Genomic DNA, 25,559 nt, shown 5'->3' on the forward strand with positions numbered 1-25,559 from the left:
GTAATTAGAATAAGACAAAAACATCACAAAATCAGTTAATCAAGTTCTGGTTTTGAAGATTCAGGAAACAGATACAGATTTAAAAAAATCAGAATCTATTTGACTCAACTTATGTTTAACCACTTTATTTTCAGATTGCCATGGAATCCTCACCAAAATTGTGTCTGCTTCAGTAATTTTTCATAAGAGTTTAAAAAAGAGTCTCCAGGATTAGCTAAAGATATCACATCCATGGTGATGTGGGGCTCTCTTGATTTTGAGTCCAAAGTCTGAAACATTGCTGGATTGCTAAAAATTCTTTCTATTCACTTTTACTTGTAGCTAAAACCAACTTTTTGAATTTCGAATTAAAATACGAATGTTGTGTCTTTCTGACAAATAAAGCATGGAGAAGCCTTCACAGACAAGAAAGCCAGAGCTGTTCCCCAATTATTTGCACAGCACTTTCCTCTGATTATGTTTTAGATGCTCTCAGAGATCTTAAAACTCAAATGTTGCACGAATTAATTCCAAAGAAGGAGGTGCAGGGGTGGGCAGGAAGGATCGGCACTGAGTACAAGTCAGTTTAATTTGCAGGTATTTGAGAGGACATTATAACAATGACATGAATAAGGATAACAAAATGTTAACGAAAAAGCACTGTCAGTAATGATACATTCAGATAAATGGCAAATGTACTTGCTTGAACTCTATCATTACTGCTTCAATCACAGTCATACTTAAACTTTGGGGAGCTAATTTCATTTATAAATTCTGCTGCTGCACATCAATTATCAGCAGCATTACTAACAGTGAGGCACAGAACTGCTGTGCCAGGGTGACTGATTGTCTGGCATTAGCTCTGATAAGAGAAGGGTTGCAAACCACTTTAAATGTCAAAAACCTGCAACAATAATGGGCATAAGCACCAGTTATATTCCTCTAACTTCCCTGCCTTCCTGGCAATTCATTATTCTATCTTCCCATTGCTACATCCTCTAACTAAAAACATAAATGCCAAAGAGCGTTGATCTTCCTTACAGAGAATTCCCAGAGTCTTTATTGTGAGAGAATTATCTGACTCAAAACCAGAGTTAATTCCCTGAGCAAAATATTTGCGGTTGGTCTATTTCAAGATCAGTAACAAAATTTTGATTTCAGGGAATTAAAATCAATCCTTTCAACACAGCGATTCAGTTTAAAAAAAAGATAAAAACTCGGCATGAGATTTTCTATAGAAATTTCCCAGTGTGGCTCCAGCAAAGGGGGCAGGAGGTTAGGAAGACTTACCCAGAGATGTGAGCATGGCTGGTGTTGCCACTCCATCACAATCCCTGCCCAAAGCACAGCAAGAGCTGCAGGAGCTGCCTGCTGGACATGCAGCCTGAATGCCAACTGCCTGTGACATTGACTTGTTTGCAGCCTCTTGTAGTGCTGCCGCTATCAGTGTTATATTTGTATAGTAGAATAACATGAAATATTGATTCTGGAGTGCTTATCAACTGGACCTGCTCAAAATACTCTTCCTACGAAGTTCAGCGCTGTTTCTCATGCAGAACCGGTGCTGTGTATTTGTGCAGGGAGCTGCTTGCTTTCTCACTTTGAATCCTTTCCTCGAGACATCAGCTATAACTTTTCAAAATCCAGGAACAGTGGAAAAAGACACAAACAGTATTTTCTGAAATTGGGTGAATTGCCCTTTAAACTAATTTAAATGATTTGACAGAATGACTTGAAAAGACAACGTCTCTTCCCTTCTGGCTTCAATCACTACTCTGAAATCTGTCCCGGGGCAGGACGATGACCAGCAATTTTCTAATTGCAGAATCAATCACTAAATATTCTAGTCTCCTTTTTTTGGTTTTGCATGAGGTATTTTGGGCATATTCTGTGTGCCAGTACGATAAGAATAAAAGCAGAGGCTGCTGCCCAGGGTTTGCCTCTGCAGGGGCGTGGGACATGCAGGGACAGCTCCAGGGGCACGAGGGATACACACCAGAGACACTGCAAGAGAGCCCCCAGACACAGCTGGCACAGCCAGTGACCAGTGGCAGGGATAAAAGGTGTCCCTCTGCAGACCCAGCTACTTAGAGGTAACTTCTGGATGCCTCCGTGGGTTTCTGCTGCTGCTGCAGGCTGCGGGATCAATTACAGCTAAACAATCTAAATCAACAGGATTTATTCCATACCACCAGGCAAAGGCATCTCCTCCCTCTCTGCTTTTACGTCCATTTTTAATGTACCCAGCACTTTTATTGACTATTAACCTGCTCAAAGCAGCTGCTCATGCAATGCTGTCACAGCATTGGTGGTTATGCAGACAGCAGCAGAGTCCTGAGCCTGGGCTGCTCTTGGCTCTAAACCCCATAATGCCAAAGCAGACCCACCACACAGACGTGGCACTCCTGAAAATTCAAAGCTGGATGTGTTCATTGTTCTTCCAGCAGGTCAAAAATTCATTATGTTGGTGTGCTTATAGAACTGACAAAATCAACAATTAACTCGCAAACTCACCCTTGAAAAGATTAAAAATGCCTCACTAGGAGAACTAAATAGAACTTGTATGCTGCTGGTTTTTTCATTATGACTGTTTCAATTTTGTTTTGGCTGAACTCTCAAAACCCTGAAAAGTCACTCAATAACAAAAAAATTATACCCAAACTGGACATTTTTTTCCCTGAGATTTAATGCAATAATAATGCATTTATTTAACATTTTACCCCGTAATGTCTTGGGAGGTAGATTCTATTAACTTGCTAAGAAGAGCCACACATCCCAAACTAGATAAAGACTTGTACTTCAAAGACCTGCAAAAAGCTTTCAGATTCAAAAGTTTATCATGAGCTGAAAAACAGGCAAAAAATAGCATTCTGCAAAACCTGAAAAATAAATGAGAAAAAATATATTTCGTTTTACATATTTAGTTGTTCATGGACTTGCACAAATACAAGTAGAATTTGTTTCATTGCAGTGACCATTTCTCTTTGATACCAAGTAAAAAATTCAGCTCACATCTATAAAATTGTACATAATAATTTACTGGATTATTATAGCTTTAGAGTTTGCCTCCCTAATGAAAATAAGCCTGCTACAAACATAGATAATCAGATGTATGAAGAACCACTGTGACTCTGATTAGCTGTGATACATGAGTCATCTGCAGAAGCTGCAGTTTAGGCATTCTTTCCACCAAAAGACAGCACCAACCTCCCACTGACACCAACCCCCTGAAAAGTCCCACATTTCTACAGAAAGGCCCAGGAGGAGGAAAAACTGGAGCCATAATAAGTGAGCTCCACACAACAGCTTGCTGATCACCAAGCAAGAAAAGCTGAATTTCTTCCAAACCTCAGCAGCAAAATGAAAACATTTCCCCCACGCAAAAAACACAAATAAATCAGTGTTAGTGCAACTGAGAGCAGGCAGCACTGCCCACTCCCTGCAGCCCCAAGCAGCCTTAATCAAGAACACAGAGTTTAGGACACAGATGTTTTGTTCTTGCTTTCAATCCCACTATTTGACTGTTCAGTTATCAGAAAATATTCATCTGCCCTTATTTCTCAGCCCACTCTACAAATGCAGCTATGCCCAGAGAGCTGCCAGGGTATTACAGGAGCTTCTGGCTGGGCTCAGTGCTGTGTTTCTCCAGAGCAACAGGAGTTTTTTCTTTAGTAAGAGTATATTGATTATCTGTCAGGCACCATAGACAGATGGACAGTATAAATAGCAAACATTTGTGTGATAACTTAAGATTTAGATTTTAATTCACTTTTGGGTGGGTTGTTTCCCTAGCATCACTTCTATAAAATCAACACCTTAGAGAGATGAGTAATGGCAGTGAATTTGGATTTATAGCTATAACAGTCCTAACACTCAAGTAAAAGTAGATACTTTATTTCTTAGATTTTTCTCTTTAAAAATTTTGTTTTTGTATTCAGACCTGCTGCTATTTTGGATTTTGGCTTGCCTAGCAAGCACAACTTTACTTCTACCTAGTGAACTCCTACCGAGTCCAGTTGAGAGGTGCACAAATACAGTAATTATAAAAATAACTCAGCTTTGCCAACAGGGCATAAATCCAGCAATGCTTTGTGAAGGCTTTGAAAGAGGAAGAACTATACCTATTTCTATTCTTTTTATCCTCTTGCTCCTTTATTTGCAGTTCAGGATCCCAACCCTTCAGAAGCCTCTTCCATGCAGGAACTAATGGGAGCAATATTTAATATGAGTGCCTGGATCTAATCCCAAACCAGCAGTGCTCAGCCACAGGCTGGGGCATTGTGGAGCTCACTCACATTTCAGCCCTGACACCCACCAGGAGGAACTTTGAGTCCTGTGGAGACATGAAGAGTTCACTGGCACTGCCCCATCCCCCTGGCCAGCTGCTAATTCCATCTGAAGGAATTCCACCTGGGCACTGGATCAAACAGTGAGTGGTTTATTTATTTAATAAATAAAGCAATCCAGCTTGAACAACAGCTTGGCACAGGACTGAGCCCCACAAATCTGCATCCAGAACCTAACATTCAATATGTGCTGTCTCCTCTCCTACAGTAGCTGATAGAAGTTTCACCATTAATCATCTATTTGCTTGTACTTTTCTCACCTGAAATAAAACATTGACAAGCTTTTTAAAAAAGGCATGACAACAAATATATATTAAATACCTTAAAATGGGTCTGAAATGCTGCATTATTGCTAGCTCCCTTTCACATTCCATTTTTGCCCTGCTTCCTCTGCAGTCTAAGATCAGCACAGAGAGCTTCCTTCAGTGCTTAGCAATAACAGGCTTCCCCTTCCCCAAGATCAGCACAGGTATCCAGGTCACCATAAAGGGACAAACTGCTAATAAAAATAGTTCTCTCTTCCCTTTAGAATTTCTCTTTTCCTGAATTTCATCTGGGCTATACCCCTGGTTTGGCTTTAGCTACTGGGAGTCCGTTTTCCCCACTTCCACCTCTTCTATAAATACACCATGACCAAAATGATTAATGAAGTGTTTACCACATATTAAGCTGGAAAATCAGGTAATTTAAAAGGCAAAACATGACAAGGAGGGTCAAGAAGGTGAATTGTATTAAAGCTGGTGTCCTGGAGTGGCTCATGGGAATGATGCATGAGCTGAAAATCCTCCTGGACCATAGGAGGTGCAGGGGATTCTCCTGGTGCTGCACCTGTAGCTGCAGATGCAGCTCTGAACTGGCAGACCTGTGCTCTGATGACTTGAGGACACAAACTCTCAAGATCCATCTGGTGAAGACAGTACCCAAAAACCGAGGCCGTAACACAGATAAAAACCTAAGAAAGGGCCAACACAAATAAAGAGAAACTGGCTGACGCTGATCACAACCTTCTATAGGAAATCTGGCCTGTGTGGGTGTGTCATTGAACACATATCTTGGTCAAGCCTACAATTAATTTCCAGTGTCAAAATTCTTATAAAAATTGCATGACTATGCTATAAAATTTGCTTAGTGCTTAAGAGAAAAAAGGTTGACCACAACAAGGAGTGAAAACCACTAGTGTGGTATTTCTGAATATACAAATACTTATTTTTTTCAATATGCAAATATTTAAACACTAGTGTCCAGAAAATTACATAAGCACTTGGAAAGTAAAGCACTTCACAGATCTACTCAGGACATTTGTTGTTCTTGCACACGAATAAAGAAGAAATGGACTAAAAATAATGTGAGTGTTTTTACAACATTGAGAGAGAGGAGGAAAGAGAGCAAAATCTTAATCTCACTAAAAATATGATGATGGCTGCACTCAAATCTCAGGTTTTTAATGCCAAGTATTTTCAAAATCTTAAAAGGTGTTTCATAAAAAGCCATTTCAGCACAAAAAGTTGGTTAACCTTGAACAGTTATCTAATGATCCAGCCCACTCCAACCTCAGCAGCAGTGAATAAACAGATCTTAGCAGAGCAAAGCAAAGCCAGTAAGGAGAGATGAGTGGCAATGAAACAGGCCCCAGGATGTTTCAGTGAGCAGGAAAATCAGCCATGAACCCACTGAATGAAGTGTGTAAGAAATAATTTCTCCAGACTCTTGATGCAGTCAAACAGCTTTTGGTTCAAGATTTTTCTCCTCTCCAAATTCCTTGTCCTTTGACAAACAGCGAGGAACTGAACTATTTGATACACTTGATATGTTACTCCTATATTTAAATGGCTTCAACACTGCTCAAGTCTTCAGTAATACTTTGTAACCTGTCTAAATTCAGAAAATAGAGATGATGAGAATGAAAATGTAGCACAGTGCCCTTCAAATCCTCTGTCATTTGCAATCTGAAGTATGTAATTAATGCTACGGCATTTAGGGAACATAAAATGCAGAATGTGCAGAACTTAAGGTGTGTTATCTTCTGTAAGTACAATAAATATCTGACATTTTGTATTGATCCTTGCCATAATATCAGAATTATTTTGAACAATAAGTAAAATGAAAGCTACCTACACTCAGTTAATACTAGAATTAAGTGGAGGCACAGACTTGGCTCACTATATGAGTATAGTGTTTCTTTAAATTAATTTATGTTCAGATATTATTTATCCCTGAGAAATCAAGACAGGGATTAACACTCCTTTCATGCCTGGCACCATGGTCTGACCAGTCAATACAAATGGGAAACCATCGTTTCCTAACGCTGCCTCACCTGGAGCTCTGGGTGCAGATTGGGGCACCAGTATGAAAAGCACATGAAGCCATACGAGCTTGCAGAGGAGGCCATGAGGATGAGGAAGGACTGGAGAGGAAGCCACGAGGAGCAGCTGGGGGCACTTGGTTTGTTCAGCCTGGGGGAGCCTGAGGGGGACCCTCATTCAACATCCTCATGAGGGGCAGCACAGGGGAGCTCCAATTTCTGCTCCCTGGGACAGGGTCAGGGAAGGGCTGGAGCTGGGCCAGGACAGGGTCAGGCTGGATTTTGGGAAAGGTTCTTTCCCAGAGGGTGCTGGGCACTGCCCAGGCTCCCAGAAATGGGCACAGCCCCGAGGCTGCCAGAGCTCTGGGAGGGTTTGGACAGTGTTCAGGCACAGGGTGGGATTGTTGGGGTGTCTGTGCAGGAACAGGGGTGGGAGTGGATGATGCTGTGGGTCCTGGCAGCCCAGGATATTCTGTGATTCACAGGGCAGAGTGTGTGGCTTGTCTGGGCACACAGCACCGGTGGTGGCAGTGCCACCCCAGCTGTGCCACACCCTGAGCCAAAGGCACTGGTGTCCTGCCCTGCTGTGACTGCCCAGCAGACAGACAGGAGCACAGCTCTGGCACACACGCCCTGCCTGCTGCAGCTCTGCCCGTGCTGCAGCTGTGGCCCTGCTCAGCAGATGTGGCCCTGGCAGGGACACCAGGGCTGGTGGCTATCTTTATCACTGCTTTTAATGGAGGGATGGGACCATCATTGGGCTAAGAATGATTTATTGCTCAGACAAACATCAGGCTCAGAGGCAGTGAGATCTATGAGAGCAGCTGGCCATAGCTCCAAGTAGACACAAGTGCTTTGTTACAAGGCAATATAGAACTTTCTAACCCAATGAATTGATGCTATGAGATTTATTTTGCATTTCTGACCTATCACTTTTACTTAATTTTGTTGCACTGCAGCTACTTTTGTCCAATAGGCTTCTGTCTCACACAAATGCCTCTATTATAACTTCTGAACCCTTAGCATACTCTATACAACCACACCCCTACATCAGGAACCCTTCACCATCTTATCAATGCAGTTTCTCACTTACTTAAGGCATATTCTTACTTACAACTATAGAAACATATGTTTATGATTCTCCTATATATTGTCTGTGTACTTTTATTTTTACACTAATCCAAGCTTCTCCCACGGCTGCAGATCAAACCCTTCAGTGTCTGTGGAAGTTTATGCTTTTCTTATTCCCACAGGTGGCCACCAACCCCCTGGACAGGGACTGGAGAGAGCCAGATTGTCAGATGGGAGTGGGGAAAGATGAAATACAAACCACACACTCAGCAGCCAGCAAAGAGTAACCTGCACTGGATTTGGCAGCATGCGAGTAAAATATTCCCCACTCAGGCGAGTCTATGGGAATCAACCTACTGAGAAGGGGAGAAAAATGCCAGGCTGGAAAAAAGCCTTCCCTTCTTGAAGATACAGCTGTCAGACTGCCATGCCAGCAACGCAGAGCACACAAAGAAATGATGGTCCTCAGGGAGTTTGGGTACACAAGCAAGTACTCCAAGTACAGTTAAAAAGTTCTCTAGAGCACCACGTGCATCTCAGTAAGTCGAGCACTGAGGAAACAATCGTTCCCATCAGCTGACACTGAAACAGGGTCAGCAATGCATCACCCTGGTATTTGTGGCCTACCACTCCATTGCTGCTCCTCCATAAAATTACATTGCTGATAAAAATTTATGTGTCAAACATTTCTGTGATTACAGACCAAAAGTCAAAATTTGCATTTAAATAGATATATTAAAAACTCAGCAGTGCAGGTAGAAGAGGGAAATGCTGTTTTAAGGAAATTTAAATAGGGAGCATGAGCACAGAAGGGATTTTTCTTCTTAAATGATTTGAACAATTTTGGTTTTATTACTGTTCTTCAGTCCAATTCAAAGCCAAGATTGGAACCATAGCATCCTGTACCCCTGGACTCATCTCAGACTGAGCTTGAGAAAATAAGTTTCTTTTCATCTTTCCATTGGGAATGACCCCATTTGTTGTAAATAAAGTATTTTTCTGTTCTCAGTCCAAGCCCACACTTTTCACCAGCTCGCAGCCCAAGCCATACAATCCTCCTTTGCTCCCAAGTTCTTCACGCAGTTTTCTTTGCATCAGCCACCACAGGCTCAGCTGCAGCCACTGCGTTTCTGCCCAGAGAGCTGGGCCACTTCTGAGAGGGATTTCACAGGATATTCCAAGCTGGAAGAGACCCACAGGGATTTCTGAGTGCAACTCTTCAGTGCATCACCCCTACACAGCTCACATCCATGACCTTGGTGAGATCAGCACCACCAGCTCTCACCAGCTCAGTGGGGGAATTTTCAGTGTGCAACCTAAAAATTCACCAGAAATTCTCCCACTGCCTGACATCAACTACCCCCTTGGACTTAAACATATTTTATTGTGCCCCTTTTTACTCTTTAAAAGATTTCTGGTGTTAAAGAATTTTTTTTTTTCTGACCTCTCCCTAGTATCTTTTCTTTCTTCTCATTACACACTTTTTATTTTCTGTGTGTTGTCAAGATTTAACTTCAACCCTTGCCTCAAAACCTGATTTTGTATTTTCAAATGGCACCTAAATCTTAACAATGGAATGCCTGTGCCCTTTATAGTCCAGCTGGGATCACCGACACATGCTCTCAACATAAAAACCATATAAATCAGTGCTGTGCTGTGCTTTTTTTTTTCCTTTCTTGACAGGCTTTCCAACCATGATAATGATACAACATGAATTCCATTATTGTTAATGGAAGGAGTTACATTTAACTGTTGTCAGTTTTAGCTCTGCCATGAGTCAATGCCTTCCTAAACATGCTGGTTTATTCTAAAAAGGAACTACTACATAATCAAATCAGCCCTTGGAAACATGGATGGAAGCATAGCACAAAAACATCATAATGAAATTACCATTTTAGGTGTGTGTTTACTGTCTTCTTCAGACATTCTGTTCTTTCCTACAGAGTAATTTCTTTAACATGGGGAAAATCTGTCTGGGAACAGAAATTTCAAGTATAAACAGAAATTAATCATGAGAGGATTTCCTGAAAAATTCATAGCAAAACTTTTCTTCTCCCCAGGCAATCCCTAAGTTTCTTCAAGGAACCTTTTTCAGGGAATTTAGAAATACAGTCAGAATAATAAAGAACATCACACAAGCAAGTGTATTTTCCTATGCTGACTCATTCTGGCCTTGCAGACAACAACTGTTATTGGCAGCAAAGTTTTCTCATTCTTCTCATTCTCCCTCCACAGCACAGAGCTGCTACCAGAGCATTCCCAGGAGCCTTTAGTAAAAATTGTGTCATGACATGAGGAACATCAGTGCTGCTCAGGAAATCACAGCGTGTTTCCCTGCCAGGGGTGGCTTGCAGACAACAACAGAAAACCTCGAAGTGGAGGATTAAATTCTCTATATAAACATTTCTTCCTGCCTGGCAGAGTCAGTATATTCCTCATTTTCATTAAGCATACTTCAGGAAAACCTTTGCCTGCCTTTTTTATAACACACATAATAGGGCCATTTTATAAAATGTTGTGAGATATCTCAAGTATACTTTTACAGCACGGCACTCAGGACTTCGGCAGGGTGATTTTTTAGGTAACAGATGTTACCTGACACCCCCAGATTGCTGCCTGCTCTCCTTTCCCTTGCAGCCCCCGAGCAGCAGCAGTGGGATGCGAGTGGCAGGTGTGAAATCCCAGCTCAGGGCACGGCCGGTCCCAGCAGGGCTGAGAGCCAGGACAGCACAGCCTGCTGGAATTAACCCCAGAGACAGAGGCTGCACAAGCACCCGTGTCCTCCGCACTCACTATTTCCCCTTCCTAAATTGATTTCATAACATATTAAATCTTCAGAATGATTTCTTATCCCTCTTTTCTCCATTTTTCTAGGGGTTCTTTTTTTTTTTTTTTTTTTTTGGTCAGCTGTTGCACACACAGCAGCGTTTTCATTAAATTGTCCATTAAAAACCTCATTTTGTAAGATTTCTCCACAAAGGTATCTAAATATCTAACTTCTCTCAATGTTAATGGGATTGAGGCACTACAATAAAATCATGGATCTCAGCTGTAATTTTAATATATATAAATGAAAACTTGGATTTTTTTTTTACCCTCACAGGATATATAATTTAGAACTCATTTAGAGTTTGGGAGTTTCTAATGGACATATATTTACAAAGTCCACAGAAAAATTAATATCTCTTCAGTGAGCCTTGCAAAGATTTTTTTGAAGTTTCCATTTTCTTGACCATCTAAAATACCCTTTTCTACTTTGTCTTAATACTATTTTCAAAAGCAATTGATTTAGTGTGTGGCTATATCTTTGGCTCAATATACATTAATAAAATGTAACTATTATTCAAGAAACCAGACAGAAAGAAGTGGCTAATTTGTATCATCCATCTATTTGCCTTCCCATTCAACTATGTGGCATTCTTTACTTATTCTCTTGTCTATTTTGTGTGGGTTTTTTGAAACACATATAAATGACAAATATAAAAAATATTTAGGGACACCTGGGTTTTGGGCTATGCTACCATCTACACATTAGCATTGGGCATTGAAAAAGGGTCAACACTTGATCTCTACCTTATATTCTTCACGTTCAGAGGAACAAATTGCAGTTATTGGGTTGTCATCCATAGCAGTTTCCCTGTGGGTGATGTTCTCAGAACACCTCAGCTGCCCCCTCGTGCCACTGGACATTCCCCACCCTGTGTGAGTGCACTGGGAGCACCCATCCCACTGCAGTTCAGACTGGAAAGTCCTAATCTGGCCCTGGAAGTCTGGTATTACCAATCTTTCCAAAGAATCCTGTTGGCTGTGGCAGAGTTCCCTGACCCAAGAGTTCCCACAGTCTCAGAGCCCTCCCTGGGCTCTGGTGGAAAACCTTTCCCTCCTGTCCCCACTGACCTTGCTGCACCACGGGTTCTTAACACAGCACTCCTCTCCCAAATTGTCTTTGTGGAAAGAGAGGGAATTACCTATAAAATGCACACTTTGCTTGTTCTATCCCATGTAATGGATTTTCTGGGCAGGGCACTTGAAGGCTGAGCCCAGCCCCACGGGCAGCTCAGGGAGGTGTCACACCTGCTGAAGCTCCTGCGCCCCACCAGTCCCCTCCTGAGCCTGTGACTGACACTGAGCAGCAGGAAACAACAGGGGGACAAGCAGTGGTGGCAGAAACCCCTTCAACCAGAGGGGCAGAGCCGGGATAATGCAAAATTCCTGTCCTTCCTGCTGAAAGGTGCAGGGGGAACCTCTTCTGACTTCCATGGACAACCAAAGTGGTCAGGATCAGCCTTAGGAATGATGGCAAGAATGCAACAGCTCACACATCTCATTAGTGCAGAGTTTTCTTCCTTCCCTCTGTAAATACCACAGCAAAAAGTGTTCAACAAATAATGCTAACCCAAATCCCCAAAGAGCAGACCAAGGTTCAGACCTGAAGAGTTTCACATGCACTGCCCTGGAATAATTCTCCTTCACAGAGCATCTGTAGATTGATCTGGCCTACAAAAATCCTGTTCTGGTGCCTTGAACAAATAATGATGTTTTCCCTGGTATCACAGTCCCTGAACACTGAAAGGTTTTCCTCCTCCTTCCCTCCCCAGCTCTCCTGACGTCCCCTCCTCTGGAGAGCAGGGCATTAGTATTCACTCACTGTGTCTTTGGAAAGGTTTAATCTCCTAGCAATTACCAAGAGCAGAGTTTCATTATAGGTACAGTCTGATAAATATTGCAGAGGTCTCGCAGCTGTTTGTGGCTCAGTTTTAATCCAGGCACACCTGATGGGAGCAGGAACGCCCTGGTCCCCCTGCCTGCGTCCCTGCAAGGGCAGCTCCAAAGCCAGCAGCACGGACAGAGGGACATACGGACAGACAGACTGCTGGGACATGCTCTGGGTCTGCTGCCACGGACTCAGAGCCACCAGGGGATGTCCTGGCACCTGACAGTGTTCCTGATCAACCTGAGGGTGCATCAGTCCAACTTATAATCCTAAATTCCCACTGATTGTAAATGGAAACCCTACTCAAGCACGGAAGGAACTAAAAACATTCAATCTGGGTAGAAAACAGAACAAACATTGTGTCTGCACCTAGCTATGGATGCTACAGGCCCAAGGAGGAACATGAGGCTCTAGTCCCCATCCTTATGGGGAAAAACTGCTGAAGACCAGTGCTGGAAATGCAAGAGAGAGCAGCCAGATCAGAACTTCGCAGAAATACATTGCTGCCTCTCACATGTGAGAAAATTGGATGCCAAGTGGTTCACACTGCAGTATTTACAGTCAGGTTTAATTATCCTTTTCATAGTTGGGTTTGTTTCAGCAGGTGTTGGGATGTCTAAGTCATAATCTGTTCCATCTCAAACTTTTACCACCACGTAAAATTACAATAAAAAGGCACGGGTCCTCCTTGTAGCTGGTGTAAAAGGTGGGACAGTACAAGAGAAATCCTTGCCAATATAAACTAATTTTTCAGGGCGCGAAGAGGACAGCTGAACTCTTACATGCATATCCTGAAACAAGAGCAGGCAGCAGACTCCTGAGATGTTCCTGAGCATGCCACCTCTACCAATCCCTGTGCAAACAAGGATTTTCTGTGCTGGGCATGAGGGCTCCTCCCTGCTGGGTGACCTAACAGCTCAGACAGCAATTTTCCCTGCAATAAGAGCACAGAAATGACATTCCTCTGCTCTTTGTTTGAATTCACTTCTGCTGGTGACCAGGAGTAACATTCAGCATGACAAATAATTTAATGAACTACTAATTCAGAGTTGACCTTCACTGAAAGTACTGTTTAATTACCCAGTGTTTCTGAAGTCAGGCAGAAGAATGTTAAACCATTTCTGAACAGGTGCAGGAGGCACACGTTAATTTTAATAGCAAAGGTCATTACACAGGTATTTCTGCACTTTTTCCTGGCATCTCTCCTGTCAGTGGATTACATGGGTATGTTTAGGAAGACAAGGAGGAAAAAAAATATTTCATGTTCTTTCAGCTTAGCAAAGTCTTGTCTCCTATCTCCTTTTTCCCTTTTTATTTTTAAAGAGTAAGTCTAAATCCAATGATGAAAGAGGAAATACATTATCTTGCAAACTGAAGTGGTAAGATTAGATTTGTGCCTTCATAGCTAAGAAATACTTGCAGTATGTGTTTTCATACTAATGTGTAAAAAAAGTCAAAGCAGAATGAAGACACATTTTCATAAAAACCTGAAGAAAGCCCCATAACAAAAACACTCCACTCATTGAGGAGGAAAAAGAACTCAGCAAATTAACACATGTTCAACAATCAGCATTGTGAAAATTCAGCATTGTGAAAATTCTTTGTCTGAAAGCAAGATCAATTTTTTCTTTAATCTGTAGACATGAGACACGAACCAATAACTGCAGAGAAATAAAGATTTCTTGGCCTGTCTAGCTTCATCTTATCAGACTCCAGAAGTGGGCTTCATGTTAGAGAATACTTTTTTTAAAATATCTTATCGCCTGAGGAAGTGTGAAAACAGCCTCAAGAAAAAAGTCAGCTCTAACAATATCGAGCAATATCCCTCTCTTATTGTTTCATCCTTCAGGCTTTGATGCCTTTCTCACAAGGAGTATTGAAAGTTACCAACCCCAGCGAGAACATGAAGAATGTACCAGAAACAGCTCCTTACCACCATGTTTTCCTAAGGTACCAAATGACATCTCTTCCTTCAAATGACACTTCATTTGTATAGAAAGCAGGCAATGGAAGGTGGGCATCACATTTGCAAGCTTAATAAAAGTGTTTCAACTGTAAAATTCATTTTCTGCTTTAAAAATGTAGTAGGGGATTTATTATCAAGGCCAGGGAGGTTGGTAGTTGCAGTAGATGGGCTTATTAGTGTGGTGGAGCTAGTTTCGAAAATTTTGATTTTTAAGGTTTTTTTTTAAAAACAGAAATTAGCTAGGAAGTGTCAACACTTTATGGAGCACCCCTAAAGGACTATTATCACTGCTCCAAGAATAAAAGAAATCAAAGAGATTTCCCCTCTTCTGTCCAAAATAACACACACCAATTTTATTACCTGCAGCCTACATTCCAAGCAGTAGTAACATTCTCCAGGGAATGTTAAAACAGCTCATCTGTCCCTGGAGTCTGATTCCACAAGTCCACATCCCATCCTCAGTGACAGAACAGTGTTTCATTAAGGGAAAAGTGCTATTTTTTTACACAGGGGAAAAAAAAATCACTAAAAAGCAGTAAAGGGTATCAGAGTGGTCCTAGAGGATATCAACTAGATAAGATGCATTAAATTTGTTGAAAATCACTTTGTATTATTCAACTGGCTGTCCCTACCACACTGAGCAAATCCAGCTAGATGCCAGGCTGGAGGGAAATTTCATGCCTTGTTGTCACAGGAAGGCTTCTGGCACCAGGACAAACACTGATGCCAGAGAAAGCACTTGTCTCGTGAAGTGGCTCAAAGAAAGCTTTCCCTCTTGTTGACCTGGGCATGAGAATCCTTCTGGCACTCTGCTTTTGAAACCTTGGCTATCGTGCTCTGGCTGCTGGAAATAGATTGTTGATTTTAAAAGCAAACTTAAGTTGATATCAGCATTGCCAATCAATTTTCTAGTCCCTGACCAGTTGTGTAAAATCAAGATTTCAAGGTATTTTTATATTTTTTTTTTAAGCAGGAAAGGCCTCAGAGTGGGAAGGAGGATGCAGCAGCTCTTTCCGGACTTGCCTAATGCAGTGTGAGACCCCAAGGCAGTGATAGAGAGAATTACCCAGGCAGCAGGGCTGCCCTTTCCAGTGCTCTCCTCTCCTCCTAAATGCTGGTCCCAGTGGTCCCACAGTTGCCCAATCCATCACATTAGGGCCAGCTGAAGCAAACAAAACTAACTCTACAAAACCCAATCCATTTCCAGTCAGAGAAGCTGCCTGATACAGCCAACAGCTAAAACAGTATTATTTTTACATTCATTCCTGCTCCAGGATTTTATTACCAACAGTATTATTTAAGCTCTAGTAGAACATACTGGGAGATTCTGGATGCTTTAGATCCAGGCTCCAGAGTGAAGAATGTTTTTTGTTGAAGCTGTGATATAACCTGCTCTGAAACAACCAATGGCTCAATAATTTCAAAGATCTGTTTGAGGGATGTTTTTATTTTGGTGTGCAGGCATTCAGCTATTAGAAAGGACAACATTTCAAGTCATCCTTAGGTCATGGCAATTAATAAACACCTCCTGTTCTACAATACTAAAATTGCCAAAAATCCCCATATTTCAATAAATCAGATTACTATAAATCATGTTTTTCCTGAAACAAACATTAGATAATGGGAAAAATAATTGACCACACTCTTTCCTAAGTAGGCCCAGATTATCAGTGGTTATGTTAAATATAGAAATTCACATCCAAGCCATTAATGCATGCTTAAAATGCATCAATAATTCAGCAATTCTTAAGTTCAACCTGAGAAATCACTTTTTACAGACAATATATAGCACAGCAGTGATAGACCATAAGTCATCAAGTGTGAAAAAGATGGAAACATATCCAACCCTGCCTTTTGTGTATATGAGCATAATCAGCACGTTCCAGAGCTCACACTGCCCAGCCAGCTCAGAGAGGTTCCCGCAGCAGAGCAGCCTCTGTCTGCAAAGCTCTGCCCTCCCAAATGGACCTGGAATCGAGGAGCAGGCAAAGTTTGGAGACACTTGAATTTCCACTGAGTAACTCTGTGCTAAAGGGAAATCTGAGAGGGGAAAGCACTCTGTGTGTCTCACACGTAGAGGCACTAATAGCTTGCTCCCACCATGGTGCCTGGGCTCCTATAGTTTTATCATTAAAGATTTTGGTCAGTCAGCTGTGGTGGTAATTATCACATAAATTAGCTGAGAGACAAGAAGAACCAGAACCTGAGACAAAAAAAAAAAAAAAAATCTCGTCTCCAGCAACTAAGTACAGGACTTCATTCTCCAGTAATATTTTCAAATCTAACACCAATGATGACCCAAGGTTTTTTTCTGGAATATTGCTTAGGTTACAGAAAGAAAGTCTATTAGTGAGTGCATTTACCCCCTGGTATCCAGTTTTTATCTGCTGACCTGTCAGAGTAAAACAATTTTGAAGATGTATTTTCAGATACAGGTGATTAGCACAGCAAGGAAAGCAGCAGAGTGAAAATTCTTTTTCAGAGAAGTGTTACTGCCAAGGAGTGTAGGTAGAAAGAAGCAAAATCAAAGAACAAATCAGTTTGGGTACACTGGACTACAGTGATCACATTGTTTTGGGCTGTGGGGATTTTTTGTTTGAGGTTGGTTTGGTTTTTTTAGATGAGGATATTCTGTTTTAAAATACTCCATACCCTAGCTCACTTCTGCATGGGAATGTTATCTTTTCAATGCATTCAGCTGACAATGCAAATTTCCAAGAGAATCCTAAACCTTGTCTTTAGACAAGTGTTTAAATAAGGGCACCTTGAGATTTCACTGCTCCATTCCATAGCTCCAGTATAGGATCAAATTTTATTTCTGCTGTCCTTGACAGAGTAGGGCTAATTTTTTTTTTTTTTTTTTTTTAAGATCTCCAACAGAGAAAGCCTCTCCCTGGCACTAAATGATGATTGCTATTAGGAGGCTTGCCGTGCACTTGTTGTCTGGTTTAGGATATATTCTGTTCATTTAAATTCCAAGTTCATCCTTCACACAAGGAAAAGACAAAATTCCCTAACTGTTGTGGCACAGATGTTATCTCCATGTATCAACATGTAGGAGCCTGAAATGCTTGGAGATCACACTGGGCAGTGGCTGACATAAATGAAAGGGCATGACTCTTAGCTAATTTAATAATGTCAATCACTACTCCCTGTAAAGTAGCATTCTCTCCTCTCCTTTTCACAATTAATCCCCAGGCTGCTGAGGATGGACAGCAGCTCTGGACATCAAGCAGGGACACCCAGAGCTGGCTGGACACTGTCCAGGGCAGCTCTGGGTGTCCCTGCTTGATGTCCAGAGCCCAGAAGGTGCCCGGGTGTCCAGCCCTCAGTGCTCAGCCAGCCTCACAGTGGGGAACCCCAGTGCCACTCTGTGCACCTCTGCTCTGTCACCAGGCACTGCTGAAAGGTCCTGGCACCCTGTCCCCAGCTGAGCAGGACCCCTGAGCATCCCCCCTCAGGCTAAGCAGTGCCACATCGCTGTGTCCTGGGATGCCAGAGTGGCCCCACAGCCCCAGCATGGCCTCCCCAGCGCTGAGCAGACAGAAGGAGCCACCCCATGTGCCAGCAACCCTCCTCCAGCAGCCCAGCACACCATGCAGCTTCTGTGCCAGGAAGGCACACTGATGGCTCTTTCCACAGGCTAAAACAGTTTTTCTTTTCCTTTTTCAGTAATATCATTGATTTTTTTTTTTTTCATTACATTTTTGGTCCCTCCTTTAGTCCACCATCCTCAGCTGCACATTCTTATTAGTTTTACAGAAGACACCATCCCACACTGGGAGGGTGGCAGCCCTGGCACAGGTGCCCAGAGCAGCTGTGGCTGCCCCTGGATCCCTGAAAATGTCCAAGGCCAGGCTGGACACTGGGGCTTGGAGCAGCCTGGGACAGTGGAAGGTGTCCCTGATCATGGCAGGGGAGGGAGCTCCTAGTCTCTTCCAACCTGTGATTCTATAATAATTCTATAATAATCTAATATAATTCTATACTAATCATTTAATTATTATTCTATAATAATCCGGATTATTATAGAATAATATATATTTAATATATTAAATAATATTCTATAATAATCTTCCAATCTCTCTGTGATTCAATAAATCATGATTCTAGTAGCACAACCAGATTTACATTTAAGGCCTATTCTTCCTTAAAAACCATTGTGAGTGCTTCCTCCACAGCCTCCCTGGAGCACTGGACAGGCACAGAGGGAGGTCTGCAACTGCACCACTGGAGGATTTGAGATCTGTGGTGGGGCACCTCTTCTGTTTTTACATGCAAACCTCCATACTGCTGCAGAGTCAGAGGCCTTTCAGGGATAATAAACAACAAAACATAGATTTGGAAGTTACAGAATGAAAATAATTAGTCACTGTCCCTATATCGTCACAGAATGATGATACTTGGAGATGTCATATTGCAGAATTCTATGTAGCAAGAAGAAAACTGACTAATTCTTAATTCTGCTGTTCCTCTTCCAGGCAATGGAATTCTTAAATATCTTCCAAACAACGCATTTTTCTTTTTGGTTTTGCTTGCTTCATGCCCACAGCATCACAGAGATATTCCCTGACAAAAACACTGGATGAGCCAAGGAGATTGGATGGGATGTGAAATAAACCTGTGGCATTTGGGAAAACTTGGCAGGCAAAAAAAACACCACCCAAAACCGCACACAGAAATCAGACCTCCAAAACTTTTAAAAGCAGCAGCAGCCAAAGAGTTGAGATTGGCAAATTAACCCAAGTTTGAATCTAACTTCCCATTACCAATTATCAGTTTTTCTAAGGTTGCTTTCTGTCCTGCCAGTCTTCAGTCCAGACTGGGAGGTGGGAGAAGTCAGTGAGGGGTATTTTTCTCTTCTACACACAGCAGCAATGGCTTGTGAATAACATGCAGATGTTTCAGTGCTTGTTTCACAGGCTGCTGCAATGATTACATGTCATTAACTAAACAAAGAAAAATCTGGAACTAAAAAGAATGGAAAAACCTGGAAAGGAAAAATCTGTCTCAAGACACATTTCAGTTATCGCAAGCTTAGCCCACTGCCTTTGCAGCTGGGTTTGTTGCAGGCTCCCTCCACATGAATAATGTCCCTAACAGAACCAGACACACCAGGACCAAGGATAAGAAAAATATATCGAGATGATAACAAGAAAATGATATCAGAAAAGCACTGAAAACCCCAGGGATAATCAGTGTCTCTGTCTGGATGAAGGCTCTTTCTGGAATGTGTTTGATGACATCCCCCACCCCCCATGCAGGGGAAGTGTGAGTGACTCCCAAAAGACTGAATCTTCAAACTGTAGATCTGCAAGAATAACCCTCTCCAAGAACCAGGATTTACTGAGGACCTGCATCAATCTTCATGTTGTGCCTATTTATGCCCTACTGGTTCCAATCATTATGACTCCAAAAATAATGTTTTTTGTGCTAAAGGATAGAGGAATCACTTTAAATATGAAAATGTGTTTTAGAGGCTCATTGTGTACATGGCATTTGCACATTGAGAATCTCGAGTAGCACTTTAGATAGAGTTCTCAGCCAGCTGATGTACTTTACCCTGGAGTGCTTCTACCATTGGTTTGATATATTTGTTTATGCATTTTATAAAAACTCTTAGTTCAATAAATGCTGCAAGATCAAATAGCATGCTTTTGAATTATGCAAAATTCTATTATACATATTGTAAATAAACTCCATGAAACATTAATCAGCTTCAGAATGGTTTCATAAGGACTCTGTGCAGTGCTTTCTCTTCTGTCTATTTTGAGCATTACAATTTTGTTGTAGGTTAAACTTTTCCAGAAAGGAAACTACTTTGGTATCAAGACACATGCAACTCTCTTAACTGAAATACCATTTAATTTACCTTTCATGCCAAAGCATGAGCAACATGAAGCCACTGAAATGAGAAATGAAATAAATATCACCACATCTATCTCAGCATGTTTAACACCATTGTATTGTTAAACACTAGACCTGAGAAAGTCCTGATATTATTGGCATTTTAACCCTTCTCTGATGTCACTACAACAGGAATTCTGTCCTGGCTCAACAACTGATCCTTTGCCTCATTAAAAACAAACAAAAACTGCAGTCTGTGAGCACCTGTTAGAAGCTCAAGGTGGAGAGCACAGTGCATTTCTGCTTGAAACACATTTAGCACTTTGCATATGAAAATGCCTGATAGGACTTTCTAAGTGAATTTCAGAAAGAGCAGAAAACTCAGTTTAAAAAAATCCTTAGGTAATAACCCAACAAGAAGCATGGAAAGTAAATGTACTCATACCACATAAATCTTGTGCTCTAAATATAATAGAGGATGAGTTCTAATGGGTGGTAAACACTCACAGGAGATGGTTCTGAGCTGAGAATTAACAGGAGAGTTATTCCACTAAGGAGAAACCTTCAGTTGAACTGCAGGAAGCTTTGTTTCTGTTTGCCTTCTGGGGCTTTTTTTTGTGTCTCTTTTTGAGCACTCAGAGCAAAGGACTCCCCTTTACCCCTCGCTCAGAGGATCTTCCAGTCTGTAATCACTTAAAATAGAACCAGGATGAAATTACATAAAATCTTGCAGGTAACAAAAGCCCCACAATCCATAATGAAATAGGAAAAGGAATTTATTAGCAAACTGTGAAGTCACAGACACTTAAAGAAAATTTAATTCTAAAATTTCCTCTTCTGTTATACAGTACAGGCTTCCTACAATCAGAAAGAACTCTTGTCACTAGTTTCACATTGATATCGAGAAAAAAATCTCAACAACCCAAAACAGCACACAAAACAACTGCTTTTTCTTTATTTTAAGAGCTAATCAGGGAAAAATTATGCATAAAGACAGATTCCTGCAAACAACTATGAGAACATGCCTCTAACCCTTATTTTCTTCTGACAGACAGACTTAATTACCAACACATCTAACCTCAGAAAAAGGGTTTTAAATATAACTTTTACATTATTATATTTTCTATATTTATGCAAGTATTTTGGCTATAAAAAGTAAATTATTTTAATCAAAGGATTAATGAGAAAACTTGACATTCAAATTAGCTGTTATTCAACTACAGTTGACAAGTATTTTTCAGGAAGTTAATTTTGTTTCCTTCTCTCTCTCTTTTTTTTTTTTCCTTTCCCTAACTCTTAACAGGAAGAGTTATTTTACCTTCTGGGCACCAATTTCTAGTCCCAGGTTGTTCCACTGAAGGGCAGCAGAGCAGCCAAACCCCAGTGAGCTGGTGCTGCTGAGCCCAGCCAGCCCATCTGTGGGCAATTTCAGCACTCACAGATGCTCCCATGGCCAGTGGCAGAGCTGATCTAGCACAGGCTCAGAGTTCACTTCAGACAGATGTTCTGGCAAAGCAGGAGAGTTAAAATTGAAAGAACCTTAAATCCAATAAAAATATCACATCCATTTATCTATCTATCCATCTATCCAATATCACTTCTGTCTTTCTTTCTATCTATTCATCCATCCAATATCACCTCTGCCTTTCTATCAATCCCCCCCTCCCTCCATCCCGGGGAGCAGTGCTTTGCCCTCCTTGGACCAGTGAGAAATGGCATCCTGAGCATTTTTCTTCAACAATTCATTGCATTTCTCCCCTTTCCCTCCCTGTTCCCCTGAGTCACTGCCTTGCTATCCCACCTCACTTATTTATTTGGTTAGTTGCTTGCTAACTGCAGCTTATTTGCACTTAAAATAGTCATTATCTTCCAGCATATCTAAATAATTAGGCTAATGACAGCAGGTTTATTTCTGTTGATTCAATAATGCATCACAGATAATATCACCATCCCAAGTCTGCTCATTTAGGAGTCATTAATAAGGCCTTCCACCAAATGGCAGAGTTGGCTGGCATGCTGCATTCAAATAGAATAATGAGGATGCAGTTAGCTTTCTTTCATTTGCTCCTGAATTCTTATGTAAATGGGTTTTTCCTCCAGTTTTTCTCCATTATGTAAACACCCAAATTTACTCCAAAAATTAATGAAATAATTCATTATTCTCTGTGTTCAGCTAAACTTAGGAATGCTGGTAAAAAAGCAGCAAATAAATACTGTGGCCTGTACCATATTCTTATATTAATGATATTTATTATTGATCATATAATTATATCCACAAAACAGTGTCAGGCCACTCCAGGTCACAACTACTCTGGGCAGCAGAAGACACAAAAGGTTGATTAAGGCTGGAGATTAAAAAGAAAAGCCCATCCCCCCAGACACTAAACTGACACTCCTTGATCTTTGGCTGAGAAAACACTTAAATTATAAGATCATTAAAACCACACATTCAAATAACTGGAAAGGTTGTCTGACTATAATGTATTTTACTGGTTTTTCCAGTCTTGGACTTATAATTGAAGTCATGAATGTATCCCCAGAGGCTGCAGGAACACAGAAGGGGAGCTACAAAACGTACCAGGTTTGCTCCAGGGGCACTGCCACCAACAAGGAACACACTTGGTGTGAGAGCATTTCCCTTCCCACCAGCACTGCCTGGGAAAGCAGCTGGCTTACAGCATCATTGGTATTGCTGACTATAAAATACGGATTTTCTTCTACTATTAATAAAAAAAAAGAGGATTGGGTAGCTAAGTATCAAAGCTGAGCGAAACTGAAACTGCATCCCACATCACAGCACCCTGAGATGAGGTTTACCCGACAGCCAAGACACTGATTTTCTCACTAAACAGATCAATAAAACATTTTGGAATCTAAAATAATGTGATAGGAATCCATTCAACAGCAAATAGCTTTCAAGAAAACTACTGCTACTTTAAAAGATTTAAATAGCATTCTTTCATCATAATTCAACAAATACATTTTTAATGCTGCTGAATAACATAAATGCTGATACCTGTCTTTAAATTTCCCATTGTGTATTTATAGATACACAATTTCTGTACACAAAAAAACCATAACCAAGAGCCACACACCAGATCCATAAATACATTTCTAATGCCATACATCAGAGGAGCTGGTTTAACTGGATTGTGTTAGTTAAAATCCCCTGTCCAACAACAATCACCTTGAGGTGTTTATGAAAGAATACAAGCACCAGTGTTGCCCACAGTAATCTGCAAAGAGGGATAACCTGCATTTTGTTGTGTAAGAAATACCATACAGTAATTTAGACAATTATTCTTAACTTGCATTTATGTTTTACATCTGAAGTATCCAGTGGAAAAGCTGTTGAGTAGCACAAAAAGAGCCATGCTTTTCATGGGTCATTGAGCTCATAATCCCTGCCTTATGAGTAATATCACTAGAACATCAATATTCAAATCAATATCAGTAATAATTCCAATCTATCCTTTTCTCCATTTCATTCATCTGTCACTCCTTTCCCAAGGGAAAGGCTGTACTATGAATTCCCTGTCGCCCCTGCACAGCAGCTCCTCCTCCCCTCTGCCATTCCTTACACCCTCCCCTGGACCACACCTCTATGAGACACAGGGGATCCAAAATTTGTGTACAGCAGCACATGTGAAACCAATTCCAGCAGAAACAGGGCTGTATTTTCTGTGTTGGATGCCTTCTCTCAAAATTGCTAAATATTCAATTTGCTTTTTCTGACAGCTGTCAAGCATGGAACTAATGCTGCTAAGAACTCCATCTGATGTTTCCAAAAAAACACTTCTGAGCAATAATAGCCATGCACACCCTCATCAAGGAAAGATTTCCATCTATTATGAAATTCTCCAAGTGAATTTGATTCTGGCACTTAATCCTTCAGCTTTCTGCACTTTACCAGTCAGTTTTCATTCTGCCTGCTTGGAACAATCCTGTCTCAACAGAAATATGTGAAATTATTTTGTCCCTTTTACCGACTGAACACTGTAGATTCCCATGGACTTCATCAAGTCCCTCCACTGTAAAAATCACCATTTATTCATTCCAGTGAAATTCTGGCAGACCCAATGGATTCAATACACTTCAGCCTCCTGGTTCATGGATGTGCCCTTAAAATCTCCCCATCACTTCTCCCCTCTGTGCTGAGATCCTAATTTCCAGTCCCCACTAAGGGACTAAGTGTGTCTAAGGCTGCTGTGAAAAATGTATATTTTATGATTGGCTTTTTGAAAATGTTACAATTAGTGTTATATGTGTAATGTTAGAAAGTTATGCTGTATTAATTCTCTTATGTAGTGTGTTAAATGTAGTTTTAGGTTACAACATAACGTTAAAGCAGAAATTCTGCAATATAGGATTTATTACAAGCTCAAGCAGGAAGATGAGATAATCTAAGAAACTCTTCACACAGAGATGTCAGCGAAGGGGGCCCATAAAGAGTTACTGCCTCCTTATCAGAAAAGACAAACATTCTTCCACCTTCTCTCTGTCATTGTGGAGCCAACAGGATTAAGGAGAAGTTGACAAAAACCAGAAAAGTTCTTAATTTGCAAGGAATTTATGAACCATGTATGAGATATATGAATATGCAACAGGCTATTGCTTTTAAGGTTATTCCTTTGTTCACAAGGCATGCTTTCCATGTCTGTCTGAGAGCATCCAGACTTCTGTAATTCTTTGGTTTTTATTGTCTTGTAATTGTCCTAACTCTAAACTTTATTGCTCTAATTGTATTACTATTTTTTATATTATTATTAAACTTTTAAAATTTTCAAAAAACAAGTGATTGGCATTTTTCACACTGCTGCTCTCCTCTGGGTCTGGCTGCATTTCCCTTGCCCTCCTCATCCTTCCAGTGAATCCCTCTCCTCCTGCCCCAGCATAACCTGTATCTGCAATCTGCACCACATGTCCTTTATCAGCAATGACTCTATTTGCCACAGACAGATCTTGATTCCATTCTGTGGGGTTTCCTGAATAGCTGTGTCATAGTTGGGTTCTGCCTTCCAGCCCAACCTTGCTGCAGTGGTTCCATTGCTGTGGCAGTTCAAGCAGCTAATCAGGGGGGATTAGCTGCTTGAACTGCAACACCCTCCCTAAAGTACAGATTTTTGTATGAGAACCTTCCCAGCTTTGCTGCAGAGAAGATTAGTCCTTGGAAATCTGGAATTTGTTTTTTTTTTTTTCAGGTTAGAATATTCTCAGGTGGCCTTTTCATACATTTTAGGGCTTTCATTCTTTCCGTCCTGCACTATTAGCAATGAAAGAATCATGTTGTTTTTCTCCTTTCTGTTCCTTCAGCACTGAACCCAGAGCCCATAA

General features: G+C 41.1%; 1 protein-coding gene across 27 annotated transcripts in view; it reads right to left on the reverse strand.

The window, feature by feature from the left end:
* The window catches only part of RBFOX1 (RNA binding fox-1 homolog 1), a 1,274,894-nt gene that overhangs the window by 625,528 nt on the left and 623,807 nt on the right, over nucleotides 1-25,559 (reverse strand). Inside the window, exon 1 of one of the 27 annotated variants that reach the window (XM_021531174.4) lies at nucleotides 1,270-1,288. The exons of the other annotated variants lie outside the window; for them this stretch is intronic. The gene's annotated coding sequence lies outside the window, so the exon portion shown is untranslated. Of the gene's footprint in view, nucleotides 1-1,269; nucleotides 1,289-25,559 lie in introns of those variants that run through there. 27 annotated transcript variants of the gene reach the window in all.

This window comes from Lonchura striata, chromosome 14 (genome assembly GCF_050655825.1).
Source record: "Lonchura striata isolate lonStrDom1 chromosome 14, ASM5065582v1, whole genome shotgun sequence".
In the NCBI taxonomy this organism is placed as follows: domain Eukaryota; kingdom Metazoa; phylum Chordata; class Aves; order Passeriformes; family Estrildidae; genus Lonchura; species Lonchura striata.